Source organism: Monodon monoceros, unplaced genomic scaffold (genome assembly GCF_005190385.1).
Source record: "Monodon monoceros isolate NGI ecotype Baffin Bay Population unplaced genomic scaffold, NGI_Narwhal_1 Super_Scaffold_10, whole genome shotgun sequence".
Classification (NCBI taxonomy): domain Eukaryota; kingdom Metazoa; phylum Chordata; class Mammalia; order Artiodactyla; family Monodontidae; genus Monodon; species Monodon monoceros.
Window position 1 is genome coordinate 21,571,665 of NW_021703766.1, and position 10,152 is coordinate 21,581,816.

Below are 10,152 nucleotides of genomic sequence, written 5' to 3' on the forward strand. Positions count from 1 at the left end.
GGCAATGAACAAATAAATGCATAACAAGTAAGACATGTTGACAGTTTTATTCTTCTAAATATTAAAGGAATACTGACTTATGGCAGCATCCTCCTGGGTCAGAGGGTGAGGTGGTCATTTGAGGAGTATTTGTATGAGGAAATATCCTGGGGTGGATGTGGTGCTCACGTCATAGGAACAGTAAGGACACAGAATAAAAATAGTCGGGAGGTTAAGGTATTTGTGACTATATTTTTTACACAGCAGCTCTGATGTTAAAATTAAGCATAATGTGAAGAAAATCAATGACTTTTCTTGCAATAATTTGTTTTCATTTTTTTCCCCCTCTTGGCTGTAAGAAGGTACCTATTTTAGTTTTTTAAGTCCCTCTGAGGAATCTTGCACCCCAGTCCCCCAAAAGGGGCAGTATTACCAAAATACCTTAGAGTTGCCCCTCCATGAACTCGGGTGGCCTCTGCTCTTGGTAGGAAAAAAAATACATCATCAATCTAATTTCAGAGGCCGATGGGAATAAAACTTTTACTGGGCTTCATCAGCCAGACCTTAGATTGAAATGTGGGCCCATTTCACTCTCTATTTCACACTGATCTTTCAAAAGTCATGGAGAAGGCTGCAAAAGTCAGTATCCAACTGAAATCCTGAGTTAAAATTGTTTACAGTTGCCTGGTACAGTAATTAATCTGAAATCATTACTTGTCATTACCTGGCTCCCTGAATATGCATTCAATTAGTTAGGAACTTAGATAAGGAGTGCTATTAGCACAATTAAATATTCCTCACAAATTCCATTGGCTGAATCTGAACATTTCGTTTTAATAGAGTCACTGACAACTGGAATGTTTCCACAGGAATAGGTCCCATGGTCTGGATAGTAAGTCTGGTGAGGAATAAGTGAAGGGGTTTTGCAATTCTGAATCACAAAGAGAAGATTAAATCTCTTATCAACATTGGAAGATCAACAGAGAGAGAAGGAAGTTGTCCAGGGATGTGTTACTAGTGATGGCAAAGCTAGAAACAAATTACAGAATTACAAAAAGGCACACTTAAAATCAATGAAAGAGAACTAACTCTGTGCAATGTCATCCTGGTGGATGATCCCAAGTCAGCAATGTCAAAGAATGACTTCCACTTCCACAGCCTAACTGCAGATGCCAATGAAACTGGGCTGGGGACAGCCCTGTCCATGATGTCTATAACGTTCTCCACTGACTGTCCTGGAGACTAGATTTACCCAATAATACAAAAGGTCAAAACTCACTTCTATCAAAAGGATTTATTCATTCACTCAGAAACACAGTGAGCTATGTCAAAAGAAAAGTGGTTTTCCTTGTTTGGGCAGTATTCTTTATAGTTGGGTTTAAATTGACTCCTGTAATGTAAACTGAGACTAACTTGCAGTCTAATTCCAGTTGTTTTCATTGAAGAGAAGTATCAGAAGCCACAGTTTGGCAGAACGTTCAGCTTATTCAATGAAGAAATTGATAAGGCAAAGAAAGGCAAGACTCTGGAGCTAAGGGGGTGTGCAAATTCTCTGTGCTTTTTGGCCTTGTTAGAAAAACCTCCACCCATCTTACAACTATCTTTTACAACATATCCTAGACACTGTGATGTTTGGGTACTAGTCTATGCAGCTAACATAGGGACAATTGTGTCCCTTCCTTTAGGGACTTAATACACCTGAGGGAGAACCCTATGTGCAAACATAAAATTTCCACAGAAAACTGTAAGCACTGAAATTTTAAGTATAAAATAAGCAGTTCCCTGCCCTCACTTATCTCAGTTTTTCCATCTGTAAACAAAATGTTGATCCTTTAAGAAGGCTTTCCAGTTCTGAAATACTTAAGACTAGTACTTAATCATCAGCTACCTGGAGCTATGACCTGTACCCTCACCGGAAGGTGGGCTTCCCAAGACATCAGCAGAATCCCACTGCAGCTTCCAGGCACATGGTAGAACAACGAATCTCTATTAGTGTCATAAACTTACTGTGTGTTTGCAATGGTAAACATCTCACCTCAACAGTTGACTTATGTCTGCTTTTTAAACAACTGCAACAGATGGTTGACACTTGAACAGAATACATACTTACTTTGCAATCTAACACTTCATTCTTATTTGTTCTTTCTCAAAGGACAGAAGCTGTGCCTTATGCCATTGGGTCTAATCAGTTAGTTTAATCAGAAGCAGCGTTAGGAAAGCTCTCAAGAGAGATGAGCTGTGGGAGGATTCCTAATCCCAGCCTTTCGGGGACATTAAAAAAAGCTGGTGGGGTGGGGTGGTGGAAAGAGAAATCTTAGTACTTTTTAAAAACACATGCCTCATTCTCATTTGTGTTCCAGATGAGGAAAAAGTTTTTATACATGTTTTTTCTCATTTCTTCCACTTCACCTCCCTTAGCCTCAATTTCTTCATCTGGGTTTGTAATCCCTAACTCAGAGGCTGCTCTGAATAGTAAATGCAATAACTCCTGGAAAGACCTAGCATAGAGCTTGGCATATAGTGGACACTCCACAAATATCGCTATGGATAAATTTAGGTGAAACTAAAGGGGCATCAACTCCTTCTTGTTCTGACACTGTTAATGTGATTCAAGTTAAGTCCTTGCACCCGCCCATTCAACCAGTGACCTTCTTAAACCCACATTTCAGGAAGAAGCCTCCATCAATATTTCTCTCCCTCTTTTATGGCATCTCTTCTGCAAACATTGCTTCTCCACACTCTTAACCAAGGCAGCTCCTAGGTTGGCATAAGTCCCTGGAAGCCCAGAAATCCATCTACCCTTCTTTACTCAACCGTTCTTATTCTCCATGCGAATCTATTCCAAATTCCACTCCCTTTGCTGATTCAAGAAATCTTAAATTGAATATGCCACTTCTTCCAAAGTTTACATTTATAAAATAGTGCTATTGTCACCTTACTTGTTTTATGTGTGATATACTCATGGGGATTTTGATATTCACCTATCTCAAGCTTGTCAGAGAACTATGCTGTTTCAGAGAACAAAACAAAAGTCTATGACTGAAAGGCAGAGCGTTGTCAAAAAATGGAAAGAAAACAATTCTACTTCACCCAAAGTATCCTAAAGCTTTCAGATGACCCTTGACCAGTGATAATACCATATTTATTTTGGAAAAGATTACATGCCATCACCACACTAAAATTTGGTAATCCAATGTATTTATGCAACTCAAGAAGGCAATGGAATTTAAAGTCTTTAGGGAAAGGGCAGCAAAGTACCGTCTAGAATAATTTACAAAATGTAAAGAAAAGAAATTAGGTAATATAAAACATATAGAAAGCTGATTGGAGGGGTCTTAAAAATTCAATCACCGTAGAGGAGAAATGCATATTTATTGAGTTCTATGCTAAGTAATTCACATATTTCACACACAAGAAATGTGGTAACATATGCAATGTTCTTAGCATAGAGGGTGGCATGTAGTGAATGCTTAGTAGAGGCTGAGTACTATCATCTCACTCAATTTCAGAAACATTTCTGTTTTGTGGATGAAGAAAATTGGTCTCTGAATATACGGGCAGCCAGGCAAACTTCACAAAAAGAGAATGTGGTGAAATCAGGATTCCAAGTGAATCTTCCAGACATTAAATATCATCCATTTTTTTCTGCTGTGCTACACGACTTGCCATTTGAGCTAAGAAAGAGGACTTTTCTTTCAGAGAATGCCCCATTGCTCATTCACACCCTATCTTGGCAGATGCAAACACAATTCCATCAGAGGTAGAAGACACTCGAAATCTGCTTCCAAGTGATACTTAAGCCCATTGTGAGAATTTTAGTGCACTTCAAGTATATTCACTCATTCAACAAATATATAATGAACATGCTACTGTATGTCAGGAACTATTCTAGGCACATTTGCAGCACAACATCCCAGAACTCCTGCTCATCCCAGTCAACACCCTCTCCAGAGAAACCACTCTTCTGATGTCTATCATCAATATATTAATTTTGCCTGTTCTTGAACTTCATAAAATTTGAATTAGACAGGTTGTACTCTTTCTTGACTGGTTTCTTCCACACGGCATTTTATGCTTTATTTTTAATTTAGCATTATATAATAAATGGTTTCCTTCAGCAAATTTCATTCAACAGAGATTTATGGAGTGTTAACCAGGTGACACACACTGACGCAGACATTGTGCAGGAATATTCACTATACCCAGTATTATTCAACAATATATTGAGGTTCCAACAAATAAGATAAGAAGGAAAATTTTTTTAAAAAGATAAAACACTTGGAAGATATTAAAATAATCTCTTGTTTTGATGGTGAGGTGACTGCTTACCTAGAGAATCTTAAAATATTATACTAGAATTAATTATATATTTGGTAAGGTGATGAAGAAATACATTTAACAATAGTCTTTTTCTGTTGTAACAATGCACTTCTAGAAATCAAAATCGACTTTTTCATTTTTAAAGGTATTATTGGGCATGAATGCCCATATATTTGTCCTTCTTGACACATAGGGATAAATAAGAACAAAAGAAACAAAACCCTTGACCTCATTAAACACATATTCTAGAGAGGATAAATGAAATATAATCCATTAACACAATAAGTAAAATTGTATGGTAGGCTATAACTTGAAAAGTATGTTAGAAGTGGAAAATTAAGCAAGGTAGAGGGAAATTGCCCATGCAAAGGGGGTACAGTTTTAAATGGAGAGATCATACTCTCAAGCTACCTTAATCAAATCAGTATAACACTGGATGGGGAAAAAAAGGTCATGGAAAAAGAAAAGAAGATCCAGACTTGGCTTTAAATATGTACCATAATTTAAGGTATAATAGAGATGTTATTTTAATTTAGAGGAAAGAGAAGTGTGCTATTTATAAAATAAAGCTGGAACAACCACTATCCATCTAGAAGTTAATAAAAGTGGACCACTCTGCTATACTATGCAGAAAAAATAAAGCCCATTTAGGATAGAGACCAAACCTAAATGTAAAAATAATGATAATAACAAAATGATGTGAAAAAAATCTCACATGTAAAACTAGAAAGATAATGCATCCTTCATTCCTACATATTTACTGCACCTTGTTTATGCTCCGTGTTTGAGGCACATAAATGAACAAAACACAGAGCTCCATGTTTAATAAGTAGCAGACAATAAATAACAAGCAAAATAAACAATTATATGATTGATTTTGTCAGGAAATAACAAATGCTATAGAAAAAAAGGAATAAAGAGCATAAAGCAGTGAAAGAGAGGCTGTGAATGCTGAAGTCAGAGTGGGTGGGTAGAGAGTAGGTCAGATTACAATACTAATTAATGCCAAAAGATAGGACTGAAAATGTGGCACTTGAGCGAAGACTTGAGCAAGGTGAACTAATTATTCAGGCAGATTCCTTGGACCAGAGAACCCTGAGCAAAGGCAAGAGTTGATATAAAGGTTCTAATGTGGGAGTGTGCCTTGGGTCTTTAAGGAAAAGCAAGGTAGGTATGTGGCTACAAGAAACTGAGTGGGGTGGGGGAGGGGGATTGAGAGAGAGAATTGAATCAGGTCACATAGAGCACTGTAGGCCCTTTTAAGAACTTCATGTATAACCATTACATCTGAAAAACTAGAAATCAAACACTATTTGACAAGATAGAAATTATAAATCTTACTGATTTACATACCATAAAAAAGGAAACAGACAAAACAATAGATTTGGAAAGAAGTATTTGCAGTACCTAAGATTCACTATATCTATACTATACACTAAATAGAAAAATGCAACAAGAGTATTGAAGACAATTCACAAAAGAAAAAAACAGAAGAGTTCAACAGGTATATGAAGAGTTTATCTACCTTTCTAGTAGTTAAGTCAATAAAAATAGTGACATATGGATATATGTCTGTAAGACTGGAATAAATTAATAAAAACGCTATAATTCTAATCACTGGCTAAGATTCACAGTTACACTTCGTAGTAGACATATGAATCAATGCATTTTAAAGCAGTTTGTCAACATCTAGTAAGATTAATGACATTTATGGAAACTATAATTTTAAGTGATTGCTTTTACACCTTTGTAAGTCTTTTTATCATAATCAATTCAAATATTTATATAAAATTTGACTCTACAACCTGATTTCGTGTATATGTGTGTGTGTGTATGTGTGTGCAAAAGAGTGCATGTGTGCACACATACTCATATAGGTATTTTTGGATGGGCTCAACATTGGAAAAAGATGCCCAGTGATTTTGGCTTTGGCACCAGAACCCTGGTTTAGTCAAACTTGTCTGTTTTGTTTTATACATAATAATATACATATAAGCATGCATAAGTATATATATTTTTAGATTTATATTTCATATATATGCAAGTAATTTTTGCATAAAAATTCAAGCTTACAAAAACAGGCTTTCTTTTACTCCAATATTCATTTTTTGTTGTTGTTGTGGAAACTAAGGCCCAAAGAAACAACCAACTTTACAGAGTCTGTGAATAATAAAGCCAGACATAGCTCTTTTTCTTTCTTTTTTAAAAAATCATGCCAATGTTCTTTCTGGAAAAAAGAGCCTGAGAATTTTGAATTAGATGTGTTCACATAATATATTGCTTGCTTGTCTTCTCTTAGTCCACTCTAGATTTTTTCCACTGTGTTCCAGAGTCTCCCAAACTTTTTAAAGTTTATGCTTGAAATAAAGCAGCATTCAAAAGTTCTCTGTACTGAGGACAAATGTGTTGATTATTGTGTTATATTTCCCATTATAGGAACATCAGAGAGAAATATCTGGACAACAAGTGGCCATGGAGTAGAAATGGAGAATTACTGGGAAATGCATGCAATTCTGTGGACAAGGGACAAAGGATTCTGAAGGCACTGATGCCAAAAAATTCATATCAGAAAAGAGCAAAGAAAGAGGATTTTGTCCCAAGATTTTTTAAAAATTTACAAATACAAATATCAACAAAGGTCCATAGATGTTTTAAATTTTATTCCAAGTGGAAAAAAAGTCTTCCAATTTTGTTGAACACTTTCTTTAGGCAATAAAGCTTACATTTATTTACAACCTCACATTTAATCATCCTGATCTATGTCTAGATTTATATAAAGAAAATAGCCAAGACCAAGAGAAGAGAAGCAACTTGCCTAAGGTCACAGAGTCAGCTATCAGCACTTCCAGAACTGGACTTGTATGTTCTGACACATTCATTACCCCATCCCTTTCCTCACGGGATAACCTGGGGTGAGATCTTGAATGACTGCAGAAAACGGAGAACCCATAGTTCCAGGGACACAAAAGTAAAACGAAAGCATTTTCAAATATACCTACTATAACTGAGCAGAACACATCTTCTGCAATGCTGATATCAGCTTTTTATTTCTTGACACAGATAAAAGTTACATGCTGTACATCACCACTGAGGACATAGCTTCTTGAGGGTGGAAGACTGATGATTCATCTACTATTTTGTATCTTTTTGACTTCATAATGCTTTTCTTTTTCCACTGAGCTTTGAGCACTTTGAAATCATGAAATATATCTTTGATTTTTGGTCCTTGGGGCAAGCTTAATATGATCACAAAGTAGATGTGGATAAATGAATCAATGATTGAATGAATGAATGGGTGCATTTCCAACTTACAAGTGCAAAAACACTTCTACTTGTGGACATGTGACCTCAGGAAGTTGTTGGTGACTCCCAAGCGCTTAATCACTGAAATCGCTTATTATCATATATGTGTGTGTATGTGTGTGTATGTCCACACTGACAGTCACTTCCCCAGTGTTGTCACTCAGAATCATTCAATACTTAGGGCACTTTATGTTTTGGTATGACTTCAGGATAAATGTATCTTCTTGAGCCACTGATAATCTTTGATTTGAAATACAACTTGGGGGAGGCTATCAAGGTCAGTTACTATGCCAGGTGCTAGGAATAAAATAGGCAAAAACAATTTCTCTACATGTGCAGAAACTCAGAGATAAGTTTAGGACAAATACGTACAAGGAACTAGAGAGCACTAAGAAGGGCTTTGGACTTGTATTTGGATGTGAGACCTGAAGGATGAATATAAACTGTGCATTCAGAGACGGTGGGCATAGGAGTAGACAGTGGACTATTTGGGGAAGCTTTTACAGACTGATGGATCTTCATGTGTGAATGGCACATGGTACATGAGAAGATCTGAGAGAAGATATACTTTCATGAATGTGGAGTGTCTATGTTTACTTGGAATGATAGGAAGAAGGAGATAAAATCTGAGAACAAAGAGAAAATAAACTCTGAGAGATAGGAGAAAAAAGCGATAAAATCTGAGAATAAGCAGTACCAAATCGCAAAGAGCCTTGTAAACTTAGCCTAATATCTTAAACTTTATCAAGGGCTTTGAAGGTTATTGAGTGGTTTCAAGTAGGGGGTGCAGTGTTATCTTCAGGTTGCTTTTGAGAAAGGTTACTCTGCTGTGTGAAAACATCGTGAGATGGGCAACACTGAAAGGAGAAGATATGTTTCTTCATCTAAGATGCTAACACAGTTGGAAACCAGCAGGGGGTGTTTGAAATGGGTCCTGTTCCATTTGATACAATAGTGCAGGTAGGATTTGAGATAGAGCCAAACACAGAGCCTGTCACAAAATACGCATGCAAAATATCTCAGTTTCTCCCCACTCACTTCTAATTTCCTCCTTTTCTCTTGTCCTATAATTTTCTTAAGTGCTATTATACATTGCTCATGTTATGTCTGTTTTATGTATGTGTGTGGGAGAGTGGGGTAAGAATTGGCCTACCTACAGTCAAATCTCCAGGCAGCACCAAGTCTTTCAAGAATCACATTCAATTTCTTATCCGTAAAAACACCAAGCGGCAGATGATGCTGGTGCTGCGGGAGGGCCCGGAGGCCCTGGAGGCCCTGGGGGCCCTGGAATGGGAGGCTGAGGTGGCTTCCTCAGAGGCTTCAGCCTAGGGGTCCTGGGCCGGGGCTAAGGCCACGGAGCTCACAGAGGCAAGGCCGAGGACGAGGAGAGGCTCCCTGTCACCAAGCTGGGCCGCCTGGTCAAGGACATGAAGATCAAGTCCCTGGAGCAGATCTATCTCTTCTCTCTACCCATCAAGGAGTCTGAGATCATTGACTTTTTCTTGGGGGCATCCCTCAAGGGTGAGGTTTTGAAGATTATGCCTGTGCAAAAGCAGACCTGTGCTGGCCATCGGACCAAGTTCAAGGCATCTGTTGCCACCGGGGATTACAACGGACAATGTGGTTTGGGTGTCAAGTGCTCTAAGGAGGTAAGCCACTGCCATCCGTGGGGCCATCATTCAAGCCAAGCTCTCCATCGTCCCAGTGCAGCAAGGCTACTGGGGGAACAAGATTGGCAAGCCCCATACCATCCCTTGCAAGGTGACTGGGCACTGTGGCTCTGTGCTGGTGTGCCTCATCCCTGCCCCCAGGGGCACGGGCATTGTCTTAGCCCCTGTGCCCAAGAAGCTACTGATAATGGCTGGAATTGACAACTGCTACATCTCTGCCAGGGGCTGCACTGCCACCCTGGGCAATTTCGCCAAGGCCACTTTTGATGCCATTTCCAAGACCTACAGTTATCTCACTCCTGATCTCTGGAAAGAGACAGTGTTCACCAAGTCTCCGTATCATGAATTCACTGACCATCTTGTAAAGACCCCCACCAGAGTTTCCATGCAGGGGACGCAGGTGCCAGCTGTAGCCACCACATAGTTTTATATGAGAAAAATAAAGTGAATGAAGCTGGTTAAAAAAAAAAATCACACTCCAGCTCTTTTAATGCCCTTTCAATTTCTTTTTAGTTCTATTTTGAATAGGACTCTCTCTCTCCAGGTGTTCCTTATCATGGGTGGGAAAAAAGAAAGGGGAGAAAGTTATGATTGTCCTTTCCTCCAGTCTCTGAGTGTGACATTGTTCTGTCCATATACAATCTCCCCAATTTTCAGGTATACATAGAGGTCAAGGAAGACATTTTTATCATCCTTTCCCTTATATGTCCTTGTTATCTGTGATCTTCTTAAGAAGAACCTGTGGTGAAGTAGTAAGTTGACGAGGTCCACATAGACCTGATACTATTCAATATTCACTAACTGCTTATCTTTGAGGAGAAGGAGGTAAATATACCCTATCTGATCAGATGGTATTATGGTTAATTTTATATGTCAACTT

The 10,152-nt window shown here is 38.2% G+C and overlaps 1 pseudogene; it reads left to right on the forward strand.

Moving 5' to 3' along the window:
- The window catches only part of LOC114902926, a 137,034-nt pseudogene extending 127,338 nt beyond the window's left edge, over positions 1-9,696 (forward strand).
- Positions 9,697-10,152: the final 456 nt, after the last annotated feature.